Source organism: Pseudopipra pipra, chromosome 1 (genome assembly GCF_036250125.1).
Source record: "Pseudopipra pipra isolate bDixPip1 chromosome 1, bDixPip1.hap1, whole genome shotgun sequence".
Taxonomy (NCBI): Eukaryota; Metazoa; Chordata; class Aves; order Passeriformes; family Pipridae; genus Pseudopipra; species Pseudopipra pipra.
Genome location: NC_087549.1, coordinates 110534104 through 110547493, shown reverse-complemented (window position 1 = coordinate 110547493; position 13390 = coordinate 110534104). Strand labels below are relative to the sequence as shown.

The window sequence follows — 13390 nt, the reverse complement described above, 5'->3', positions numbered from 1 at the left end:
TTGTCAATGAGGTAGTAAGGTTTAAATAACTGTGATATATGATATATACTTACTGATTGTAAAAAGTAGCAAAAAAAAATATAAAAATGTAGCATGAAGTAGGATATATGTAAATTAGTTTTATTAGCTGCTTCACCTACTATAGAATTGTGGCACTTTGTCCCTTACAGAGTTAATCTCTCAAAAAATTAGGAGTTGGGTCATAGGCTGTATCACAGGCTTAGTAGTTGGCTCTGACCTGAAAAATACTTTGGTTACTATTTATTAAAGAAGTTCTTGTTTTTGACTCTGTTTCCAGACATTTACTGGAAAATCTCTTTTCACTACCTGTGTTTTTATTTTAGGTATACTTAATAAGTAGTCTCATTGTTGCAGCTTGAAATGTATTTATTATTATCATCTGAGATTGTGTTATTTAATAATATTGAGATGGATCAGATGTATAAAACCTAAATATCTTAGCGCAGCACTACTAACCTGTCATTATTGAGAGTATGATTCATTCTAGGAGTCAAAGGTCCATGAATGTAGATAATTTTATTATTTCCTGTAATATGCTGAAAGTAAGCACACTCTTGATACTTTATATTAGTACAGCCTGTTACTTTTGGGGACTGGGAGAGAAGAATGACTTTTTTTTTCCATCTTGAAACTCAAGTCAGACAGGGTTTTTTTTCTGATTTTTGTGTGTTTTCCCTCATTTCCTGGTGTTTCTACCCGTGGGGTCTGTACTCAGTTTCAAAAATGAATGAAAAATAAGAAAGAGTATTTTTTTAACAAAAGTTCATCATAACTAAGGGAAAAGTTGAGGGTTAACACCCTTGAGTAGTCAAGGTTTGTCTGTTTCATATCTAGAAGAGATAATTTGCTTTATCTTTTCATTTTCCTTTACACAATTACCAGATTTAATGTATCCATCTGAGTCCATATAGTTTAATCTGTCTTCTTAAAGACTAATTTTTTCTGTGTCTCAATGATGTAATTCTTTTAATGCTTTTCTGGGTCCAAAATAATTTTAACTTGTTTTGATTGAAAATATGTGTGCTTGATTCATAAAAAATGTCCTTTAAAAATGATCATTTAATTATTTTCCCATGGCTATTTGTGTAAGGGAAATTACTTTAGCAGCTGCACTGTCTTTTCAACAGGGCAAATGCAGAATTGCACCCACTGTGTGATAAAATTTAAGCATTATATATACTAGACATTTCGTATCCCTGGATCCTCTGGACAAGTCAGTACGTTAATGAAGCAAGACATACACTGGGAACATTCTTGGTGCATTGCCTTCTACCTGCCTGCCTCAGTACTCTCCAAATTTGTCTTCAGTAATGCAAGCGAATCATTTATCCCAACTTTTATGTTTTGCTAAGAAAGGGAGGAAGAATGGAGAAAAAGGAATGACAAGAAAAAGGGTGAGGGGCAGCATGAGAGCTACCTACAAAAGTACTGTGTATGTGCAGAGAGAAAGAACATTTTAATGTTTTTTAAGGCATCTACCTTAGATGCACAGGATAGACAGACACACACACACACACTCTGTCTCCAACCCACTCAGGCCCAGCAGCCATTTGGCAGCATCATGAACCATATTAGCAGCTGGTAATTCAATAACCAGCCTGTTCAGCAGGAAATCCTATAGCTAGGATTGCTTCCCCAGAAACTGCTGTCAGGTTTCTCTGGTTTTATGAGAGAGGTTCTGCTTGAGAAGGGACCTAAATTCCATCCCCTTTGGAGAGAGGTGAGAGTAAATGATGTCTCAGAAATTACAAATAGCTTCTGTTGGTGGCAGCTCTCCCTGTGCTTGTCACACACAGGAGGGATGCCCAAATAAAGACACCTCCTGTTATTGCAATGGGACATTTTCTGCCACCGTCAAATGAAACTACAAGTGTGTCTGTATGCAGCAAGTCTGCATTAAATCACTTAGGGCCTTAAGCAGCATGGTTGGAAAAATGTTAGCTAGAACTTGATTTCTTATTTTTAAAAAATTACCTCTTTGGGTTTACCTTAACCATGAAACGTTGTAGTAGTGATGCCTCGTGCAGTTAAAGCGGGAAGAGACATCTAGGTTGAGTTACATAAATCCTTTGGCTACCACATATTCATCCCAGTTTAATGGGAACTCAAAAGTCCTTGATATGTGAGTGAAGTGGGGGCTCTTCTCAAACAAGCATTGCAGACGTAGCAGAGAAGGGCTGTGATGTTTGTGCTCCACTCATTGCCAGCAGTTGAAGGGCAGCACTAAGGGACTCAAAGACCCCACTGCATGCTGTCATCTCCATGTGCATGACCAAGGTAGCTTTGCAGCTCTTCCTCTTTTCATCCCTCTTGTTCATACACTGATTCTTTTAGTTCCTCCCATTTTTCTTGATTGCTGTTGTTCACACTTGCTCATATCACATACATCTTAGCACAACTGGGTGGCCCTATGAGGATACCCCTTGCCTTGTGCAGATGAGAGTAAGCTTGCCGTGGAGAAGACAGGAGGCTTGAATGGCTTTGAAGCTTTCTATTTGTTAGAGAAGTGAATCCTGTGGACAGTAGATCAGTTTTACCCAAGAGCTCAAAGCAGGACCAGTTTTGAGAAACAGCTGTATTTCTCTGACAGTCTGGCTAATCTGTGCTTGCAGGACTGTTTGGTTTTTTATTACTGTGATACAAGTATTTACAAAAATACCAACATGAGTTTGGTTTTTTTTTTATTTTTCATTATTTAAATAACTGAAAATCCATATGAAAAGTACATTTGTATGTGTGCCCAGATGTAGAGTCCCTGTTAGTGAGGCCAGCTGGGATTAAAGTCTCATTTGTATAATTTATAAAGGCTTTGGAATTTTTCCTACGGTTTTCAGCCATAAGCTGGAATTTAGCTTTTGTCAGACTGCTAGACAGCTTGCACAATAAAGCTTCTAACTAAAAATATTTTCTCTGCAACCCGGAAAACCTCCACATTTTAAATGCAGTGACTATGGAATAGGTTTGAAAAAGGACAAATTATTTTAAAAAAATATATATAAAGGATGTTTTAAAGACTTAATCAATGAGAGCTCCACTCACAAGTAGCACAACATACAGAAAAGCAGAAAGAGAATGGTAAGCAAGTTAGGAGGAACACATGGGATGCTCGGGATGCTCACTTGCACAGAGCAGTAGAGAGTACTGTTATAGAGCATCAGAGACCCTCCCTCAGTCCTTGCCCTTGGTTCATTCTGGAAAGAGCTGCTGAGGTGCAGTGGTTGACTGAGCCCGCCTCCCAGGGCTGACCAGTTATTCTACATCTAACCCATTTTCCATTGTAGTTCAAGCAAATCTTATTGCTTGAACTTCTGGATAAACATCTGAACCATGTCCAGGTAGTTTGGTCTCTGGGGAGCGCACCATCACTCTGTTGAATTCTTCCTCCTTCCACAATGGTGGATGGGAAGCAAGGAAGTACATTTCTTACACCTCCCAGCTAGGGACCTGCATAGGACTTGGATTTGGAGGTGTCATGTTCCTGCTGGATAACACGGCACTGCCTCCAGCTGAACAGTGTGTTTCTTAAGCTATTCTGTGGCTTATGGAGTCACAAAGCTACAAGTATGTCATCTCAGAAAGGGGTGGTGGAATCACTGTGTGCACAGCTCCTGGAAAAAAACAGCGCAGCTTACTTCAGCAGAAGTTGGGCTTGCGGGATGAGATAACCAGTACAAAGGATAGGAACTGAAATTGCAGCTCTTTGCTTCCCAGCAAAGTGTTAAGATTTTTGGTGCCTTTTTTAAAGTATTTTTCTCTCTTTCCCCCCCCTCTTTCTTTTTTAAATAATCTTGAAATGAGCCCAACTTTCTCTTTGATTTTACGTGGTGATGAATCTTCTCATCTTCCCTGGCATTTCACAGCTGTTTGTTCACAGCTTTCTCCCAATATAAGAATAGAAACAGACCTTCAAGCAGAGGATTGTTGTCTTTTTGGTGTTCTTGAGCTCTATATTAAAAGCCATGCGTATTTTTCTAATCAGGATTACAGAATTAATTTGCATGGTTTATCCTCTGGAATTTTTTTCTGATGGAGCAGACTTTGCATCTCTTTCATGAAAATTTTTATGCTTCATCGACCTTACTTTTTTTTGTTGTTCAGCTGTTTTTCGAGAATCTGTGGATTAAAAATGAAGTTTACAGAAAGAAAAGCCTTCACTTAGGTAATATGAGTAATGTATCAAAGTGCCTTTATGTTCTGTTGTTTCATTTGGTATCTTCTGTGGTTATGGAAGACATTTCTTATGTGGGTGAATGGTGCATTTATTCATAGCCATTTATGTTCAGTTGTATTTTGACTGTAAATGCTTCTGTTTCGGTAACATGAATGCAAAGTTCGATGACCAGATGTTCCTGAGGGTGTTTTGATGTTGCTCTCTGCATTCTGAAGTTTATTTACACGAGGTTTCTGTATGAATTTTCCTTCAGTGGGTAGGTGCAAAGGATAAATTCATAGCAATAGCACAGCAGGAAGTTAACGTCTCTCCAACTGAGAATTTATTAATATCCATTACTGTTGTTTTTAAGAAAAGCAGCAGGATATATTCATTTTGAGGTACTGTCAGTGTGGATTTTTGTTCTTTTTGCCTGTCGTCTTTCAGAAATCTGAAATAAAAATTACACTGATGCATTGTAGCAAGCAAAACCAAATATGACAGAGAAAGACAATATATGTGTGTTCAGTGTAGCTGTAATAACTTGCTTTGATTCATGATTATTTGCATTTTGCTTTGGCATGTTGTGTGCATGTGAGTGTCAAAATTTACTAGTGATGCAGTATTGATTAATTCTTACAATTTGCCTAGAAAATTATCTAGTCTCAGATGGCCAGAATATAGAATTTCTTTCCTTTGAAAAATGTGGGATATTGAAAATGTATTTTACTGCAAATTAAGATTAAAAAAAAATACGAAAAACAAAACCCAAGACTTTACATAAAAATAAATTTGGGGGGAAATTACTTAAGGGGGAAAGATTTGTGTCAATGGTAATATTTTATTTGTATGTTTATGATTTTTATGTCATGAAATAAATCCTGTGGATCATATACAAATGTCAGGACAGTATTCTGTAATGTAAAATAACCTTACCAAAAGCACTTTGAAATAAACATGTAGAAAGTTTCATTTTTGCAGTATCCGAGTGTTCCAGCTTTTACACAGGCATTTGGACTTTTTTCCATTAGTTTCAAATATCCAATGGCTACTTATTTAATTTTCCTCTGGGTTGACAGGTAGTATTAATGAGCTGTGTAAAGATACACATTTTAATGAAAGGCTTTAATGATAATACTTGGCAATGTGGTGGGGAAGAAATTTCCAGGCATTGAATGAAATATACACCTAGAAGAGCTGAGAAGGGGATGAGTTCTCAGTTTTCATTTACACAATTAGTGATGAGGTCTACAGACCAGCTTTGGACACTGAGTGATCCACAGTGGCTGCAGTAACATCTGGGGCTTGTTACACACAAACCTACAAGTGAAAGCAAGAGTAAAATGATGAGAACTGGGCTTTTTGTGCATGTGGAGTTGGTAGTGTTATGGATATGGCCATAAGGCTTCTTGTGAAGGACGGGGTTTGTGGTTTTCTTATGCAGGAGAGTTATTTGCTGGCCGATAACAAGGTGTAGCAGCTGAGTGCCAGTGAGAGGTCTTTAAACCTCATTTATGAAAGTGGCATCCATGTAATTGTCAGTTTAAAGAAAAGGTGGAGTGAAAATAGCCTTGACTTAGTTTGACCATATTTTTTTTTTTTAAAGAGTTGGCAGTTTCCATGGTGCAAGTCTCAGCAAGATTTTGAAGGATGTGTGACTCACAGCATTGCATTGCCCAGATTCAGTATCAGTATGACATATCTGGTGGGATGTCATCCATAGGGACTGTGCTGTGCTAAGTCTTATCCCCACAGTTACATTTGGTTTTCTTGAAAGAGTACTGGTATGGCCTCAAATTATCAGTTCTGGGTCTGTATTTAAACAACCCTATAGACCACTTGGGTATTTTCTTCCTCATCCCAGGAAAAAAACCAGTGAGAATGATGAGATTACTAAAACACGATCTGGGATGAAACAGGATTCATTAGCCTTTAAAAAATGAAAAAGGAAAAGAGCAAACATCTTAAACTCTCTTGTTTAAATAGAAACCAGGAAGGTTCAGCTTAAATGCTAAGCAAACCTTTCAACATTAGGATGGGAAAACACCAGAGTGGATGGCTGAGGAGCTCTGCAGCATCAGCAGTCATTAAGAACAGACTATCTGTATATCTACTGGGAGTGATCTAGGTGTATAGCTCATTAGGTGTGGGGGCAAGGGGAACACCTATATGATCCTATTTCTTTCATGGCCTAAGGCTCTGCCAAAGTGGCTTGAAAGCAGCAGTAACTTGTACTGCAAGCTCTCTGCAAGCTCCCCTGCAATGCAGCCTTTTGAACTTACAGGTTCAGAAGTCAACTCTGAATAAATAAATACCAGTCAACTGATGTTCACTTTACAAAGCAAAAATGGAGAAAGAATATTCACTAGTGACTGTAAGACATGGAAAACATCTTTATCAGCGTGTTGTTACGGCAAAATCTTATTAGGTCTTGCTGAGATAATGTCAGGAGCTGTATTGGATGTGGATTCTTACATCTTTTACTGATAGTAGATGCCTGAAGAGAGGTCCTGCCCCTTCTTAGGTCATTGCTTTAACTGCTGTTAACTCTCCATGATCATGTTTTCACCCCTGGCGTTTGTAGTCAGCTAAATTACAGTGGAGCACTGGGTTTGAAAACCCTCTTCTTTTTAAAAATTGACTTTTATAACTGCACTTGGATTACCCTAAAACAAAACATGCTTTCTGGGAGCATTCATTTGATGAGCCAGGGATTCCTGACATACAGCCTTACAGGGAAAATACACGGCAAAACAACTCAGTTAAATGCTGACATGTTCTATTCTTATGTCTGTTTTCCTACTGGAGGAAAGAAAGATTAGCATAGGAATTACAAATTGCCATTAATCTTTCTCTTTTTTTCTTTTATTTAATAAAACATGGGTTAAGTCTGTGATGTTTTTAAAAGAGGGTCACCTGTATCTTCTCCATTCTTGTTTTGAAAAAGACTGTTAGAGATACGTTTGACTCCTGATTTTTACATACTGATTACTGTCCGATAATTGAATTATATGTTTAAGGATCAGCAATCTCGTGGGTTTTTTTAACATAGATTAGATTAGAACAGACTACCAATGATCATATTGGTCACAAACCTATGGCAAAGAGAAATGCCTGTGAATGGAGAAAGGGTTTTTAGTGGATTCTGCATTCCACATATTTAAGATATTTCTCATTTGTTAGTAGGCTTTGAAATGTTGCCCAGTAAAGGGAAATGTGATTCTACATTAACTTGGACTCATTTTGAAACCAGCTCATTATCTGCTGGTTTTCCTCAGGTGTTCTGTAGTGCCTGTATTTTCACTTAAGCTTGTTCCTAGTTTTGCATGCCAGTGTTACACAGCTTTACTGCAGCATCCCATGTCAGGGCATATATGGGGCATCCAGAGAATTAGGAGATAGGTGTTTAAGTGAAGAACGGCAAAGCATCTCTATATGGCACGTACCTGCAGACTCTTAGTATCAGAGAGCTTCGAGCAGGCCAGAAGTACACCTAGACTTAGATAAGGGATAGCCAAATTTATGGAATGTAAGTCCATCAATAAGTGTCTTTTAAGGGTAGTTTGGTTTAATGTCAAGCAGAGTCCCGAGCTGAGAAGTGCAGAGTGTGCTGAGAGCAGGGTTGCTCCACACTTGCAGCTTTTCTGTTATCTCTTTCCTAGTATCTGCCAATGGCCAGAGATAGAGTAAGAGGCTAGGTGAACCCTTTATTTGAACAAGTATGGCTCATGATCCTATTTTTACAAACTAGGAATCACTTACTGCAGCCTGCTTCGTAACACAGCAAATGATTCCTGCACTTTGGCATACACTGCTGTGACCAGTCCTTGTCATCTCCCTTCAGAAAGGCACTGAGGCTTGATTTAAAGGGGCCAGAGTGGTAGAGGTTTTAGCACTTCCTTCAATAACCAGGATTACATGAGCTTGTTATGAGTTTTGGTCTTTCTTCCATTCATAAAGTATATGTAGGTTTTCAGTATAAAACCTACTCTGTTTCCCTCACCCAACTTCTTGATTGCTGATTTCAGAGGTAAAGGAGACAGAGTAAGCAAATTTGAGGGTTACATATACAGCTGTCTTTTGTAAACAAACAAACACAACTTTGTTTTCTCTCTGCTAACCTTAATTTATTATTTCATGTATATTGCTCCATGTTGGAATTTAAAAACCCAAACCAGAGCAGTGCATTTCTCAGTGAATGGCTGGAAGGATGTGGGTTTTTTTAGGAAATTCCTTATGTAGTACTGTACTGCTGGTTGAGCTCTCTGAATAATTAACATACTGTAGACTGCAGTGAAGTTACTGGGCTGGCACAGGAAAGTCATGATTTCACTGTGAGGGACACGGACAGTTGTTTTGTTCCTCTTGTGAGAAAGACAGATGATATTTTCACTGGGCTGCACAGTTTTCGTTCTGGGGTAGGTGCTTTGACCTGAGACAGTCTCTCCTCTACTGTTACTTGACTTTGCTGACCACAGAGCACTGCTGTAGCCTTTCCTGCAAAGCATCTGCAGAGTCAGTGTGCCACGGCACTTCGACGTGTCACAGTGTAATCCATGTGCAGCCCCCTGCTGTGGATAATTGGAGGAAGAAATTTTCTGGAACAGCGCTTCTTGAGTGATAGGTGATCTGCAGAATGCCATGAATTAAAAAATAAATAGAATTTCATCTTAAAGCTTGGGAAGGAAATGTTTCAAAGTGTTAACAGCGGCATGCTGGACTAAATGATTAAGAGCTGTTACTCTTGAGTGAACAACTGCCTTTCATAGGCAGGGGATAGATGCAAAACAATCAGGGAAATATAAGTGCCATATTGGAATGACACGAGCTTGGCCAAAGTTCAGGGCTTCAGGGTGCTGAACTTTCTCAATATATGTTTTTAGAGTCTGATTTTTAGAGAACTGAGCATTGGCAGCATATTCATGTGCGTGTTGTTTGTGTGCTATAATAATGATTCATTCTGAAGGGAATGAAAGTGAAGTTGCATTCTTGACCCTGGAAGTATGTTTGATTTCACTGAAACTGAAAGGAACAGAAACCCTTTAATTCAACAATTTACAATGAGCAGTACATTACAAGCTCTAAAACATCAGCCCAAGGAGAAAAGCAGATATTGCTATTGGCAGAGAAAGAATATTTTAAGATGTTGAGTTTGAAGCAATTTTACTCCAAATCTAGTAAATAAAAAGCGACAGGTTAAATCTTAATTGTTTCCTTGGGCACCAGGTTGAGGCCACCTAGTGCTGCAAAATGAAAACAAGGGCCTTGAGCTTCATATTTTGTGTGAGTCAGTATGGGTAGAGAGCCCATGCTGGGGGGGCCTGTGACAGCCGGCGTGCCTGAGACAGCTTAATCTGTGTTAGCTGGAGTTTCCCAACCACTCGTGCATAACATGGCAGTAGTGCAAGCCAGAGGGTGATGGATGTGCAGCTCCCCAGGAGGGGCCAAGATTTCAAGGATGTCAGTCCCACAGCAGCAGTCACCTGTCTGTGAGGGAACATCAGGGTTAAAGACAAGAATATTTAATATTTAACTGCAGCATGGCTCTGTGTCCAGACCAGCAGTGTGGCTAAGCAGGTCTGCTTTGGAGGCACCCTGTCCACCACTGTCCCAACTCTGATATGGTTCAGTAGGCAGTCTTCTGGCTCCCACTCCCTCCATCACTTCACCCATGGCTGAACCTTAAGGCAGTTCAAGGAGCCTTGGGGTGCTTTCAAAGAGCGAAAACTAAACATTGATGTTGCTTTTCCACTAACAATTTGCACTTCTAATATTTCTTCAGTTTGGTGTGTTTGTGTTGTGTTTTGGAGTGTCCAATAGAGCAGCAGTTCTGATCTGTGGATAGTCCTGTATTTCAGAGGTGGGTTTGTTTGGCTTTTTAAATTTTCTTTACTTAATTTTTAAAAATTGTCACATCCACAAAAGTGAAAAGGCCCAACAGTTGTAAAGCAGCTCCATTCCTGAGTGAAATGAGCCAATTGCTGAATGCAGATCTCAAGTGACCTGAGGTTGGATGTTACACTAGGTCCTTGGCGCAGCAGGAGAAGCACAGGGTGCCCATTGAGGGGCTAGAAGAGTTTACTGGCCTAACCACTGGCACAAAGTTATTGAAGATGCATTAACATAGATGTGAAAAGCTGAAAAAGGAAGCTTCATTTTCCAGTGCAAGTCAGCAGCAAGGAAACTCCTTGTGATTATATGTTCACTCTGACAAATAATGTGAGTTTGGATTTCAGGAAGCACCTCCAGACTTACAGAAAGACTGCAGCTCAGTAAGTGACAAGTTCACCTTGTGGGGGAAAACTTTTCACAGAGTTCATGGAAAAATGGAAAACGGAAAAATATTTTTATTATAAAATGCTTCCTTGTAGTCCAGCTTGCATTACGAATTAACAGTAAGGTCATGAATATTAAGTTTGTAATACCTTTTTGAGAAAATTTTTTGAAGAAGCTTCATATTGCCTTTAGAACAAGAAAAACCTCACAACGTTTTAGAACAGAAAGAATTAAATTGGTAAATTAGTCATCAAAGAACCTTCTGTGTTTTGAGTAGTGAGTACTTGTGTGAGTGATGTTTTTCATGTGATCTTCTTGTGGCAATCACTAATAATGAGAGAGATGGTACATGTTGCCACTCCACGGCATTTTTTTCCTCAGGAAAATATTGAAACTTTACTATTTGGGTGCTGCAGGTGCGAAATGTACTGAAAACCACTTGTAAAGATTTTAATGGACTTATCCTCTCTTATAGTGCTGTTTGATTAAGACAGACACATTGCTGCATTATAAAAAGGACAGAGACTTTTTAATGCTCGTTCAGAGTTTAATGTTATTAAATCAAAAGTGTCTGCCTAGCTTTCACACTTGCTAGTAAGGCAGAATCTTAAAATCACAGTATTCTCCTCTGCCAAAAGCACATCAAAATGCAACTCGACTCCATGGCAATGTTATGTAACATAAATAATGTCCTTAGTGTTTAAAGCTACTATTTAGCAATAAAGACATAACAGTTTTTGTGGTACTGAAAGAGCAAGAAATGGCTTCAACCAGTCCTGCTTCTTTAAAATGCAGACAACTAATATCCCTAAAGTGTGAACTTTTCTTTCACAGAGAGAACTTGCACACTTTCTATTAGAATTAATAAGGGAAAGGTTTCATTCCAACAATTTAATGCTAGCGCTGTCATAGTCTTTCATTATTCTGGGCTCGTGGACTGCTTTTGCAGAAAACAGCTTTAAAATATAGGTCAACATTAAAGGATTTTGAAATAAGGCAAAAGTGCTCTTATTTCTCTTTTGAGTGGGTCCTTTATTTTAATACCTATAAGAGAAGTTCTCTCTTCTCCAAATCCTTTCTCCCTAGGAGGAATCAGCAGGGACATTGTGACTTATTTGAAAAGTTAAGAGGCTGAAAAGCTTTAGAGGAGGCATTGTAATCTGTTATAAAACATGTACAGGACAGAGGCATAGATTTGGAGTTGTTGGTATCTCTCCAACACATAGGAGAGAAGCATGGCATGATTAGATTACTCATGAAGTGTTAATCTTGCAGCAATGAGGAAATCTAAAAAATAAAATCCAATCCTCATGTTTACACCAGATTAACTAGTACAAAGAGGCAAGCATCTCCTTTCATTGTTGCTTTGAGATGTATAATCTCTATCCTTTTGAATCTTCTGAAGTTCACATACAGAAAATGTAATTATTACAAATACAGAACCTGTTTTAGTTGCAAAACACTCTTATTTCGTCCAAAAAACAGTGCTGCTAGCATTCTGTTTTTACAGAAACAGTATTGATCAAACCCAGAACAAGATGGTGACACAGGGAAAAAGATGATGAAGCAAGCTTGCAGTGAGTCCCATCTTTTGTTTTTCCCAAGCTGCCAGGTCAGCATTTGTAACTGGCTATCTGAACTCACATGGGGTGTACAAAGATAGGTGACTCGGCTTTTTTTACCTTGTCACTCAGTCTGAATATTAAGAACTGGGTCTACTTGGCTTCCAAGATTACAAATTTAGCGTTTTGAGCTAGTAAAGCTGAGGTTACTCAGTAAACATGCTACGGTAGTTGGTAGGGATCTTGAAAGCCCTAAAGCAACATGTTTGAGGACTCCCAGTGCTGTGAGTCCACCAATGGTGATGGTGCTGTGAAACCGTTTTGTGGATTGCATGGAGAAAGCTGCATTCACTGGGCAGAAGAGCATCCTTTCTGGTCAATAACTCTTGCTAAGCCACTTCCAAACCAGTCGTGCAATTTTATCCATCATAATGATTGTGACTCTCTGCTATTGACTGAATTCTTGTACTCTCAGCACCTGTAGAAACTCAGTGGACAAAAGTGAATCAAATTCAGCAAGCAGAAAGTATTGTATTCTGATGCACTTTCCATGAGAGCAAGTGGTTCCTGCCCACAAAGAAGGCAGGTTCTCAAAATGCCAAAGAATTGCAGGTTTGAGAGAGAAATTTGCGTCCATTCAGATTCATCACTGTGCCAGCAGCCGAGCCCTGGGTCGGTGGGTCAGGTCTTGGGCAAGCATCTTAACAGATTTCTTGGTGGCAGCATTATAGGAATTCAGAAATTCTGTACTTCACAGACAAACTAAGGCATTGCTTGTGCTCTGGACACTTGTGTTTCATCAGATGTCCATCATCTGTGCACCATGTGTAAAGACATTTTCCATTAAAAAAAGTATTTTTGTTCTTGTCACATGTTAGTTATATTTGTAGAATGGTGACTATTGAAACCAGTCAGCCTCCTGGGAGCCATAGTTAGGCTTGGGATATTACTGTGCAAATAGATAGTAAAGGGCTAATATTCTTACATTATCTGTAAATACCTCTCCTGCATCTACTTGCTGGCACAGGATACAGAAAAAATAGGCTTCTCTTTCATTATGTGCTTTTTCTTCACTTGACTTAAGTAGAGCAGCTAATGTAACTTTAAGGGTTCACAGTTTGAATACGATAGGCATCATTGATTTTTATTTTTAATTTCCCACTGCTAGTGTTTGCTACTAAACACTTTACAGTGGTGACAGAGAAGTGGACTATATCATAATGTTCTGCTTTTTGTGAAGTGGATGTTCCTTTTTTATCAGTATACTGAAACTTAAAACATCTGGATTTGGACTGGAAACACTTAGTTGAAACCCCAGGCTCAGGGTATTTGTTTCTTACCAAGTATCTCCTGAGATTTGGTGCTGAGTAAGAACTACATT

General features: G+C 38.9%; 1 protein-coding gene across 7 annotated transcripts in view; it reads left to right on the top strand.

Moving 5' to 3' along the window:
- Nucleotides 1-13390, top strand: part of MYRIP (myosin VIIA and Rab interacting protein) — a 215521-nt gene that overhangs the window by 145974 nt on the left and 56157 nt on the right. Inside the window, exon 1 of one of the 7 annotated variants that reach the window (XM_064671086.1) lies at nt 3674-4180. The exons of the other annotated variants lie outside the window; for them this stretch is intronic. The gene's annotated coding sequence lies outside the window, so the exon portion shown is untranslated. Of the gene's footprint in view, nt 1-3673; nt 4181-13390 lie in introns of those variants that run through there. 7 annotated transcript variants of the gene reach the window in all.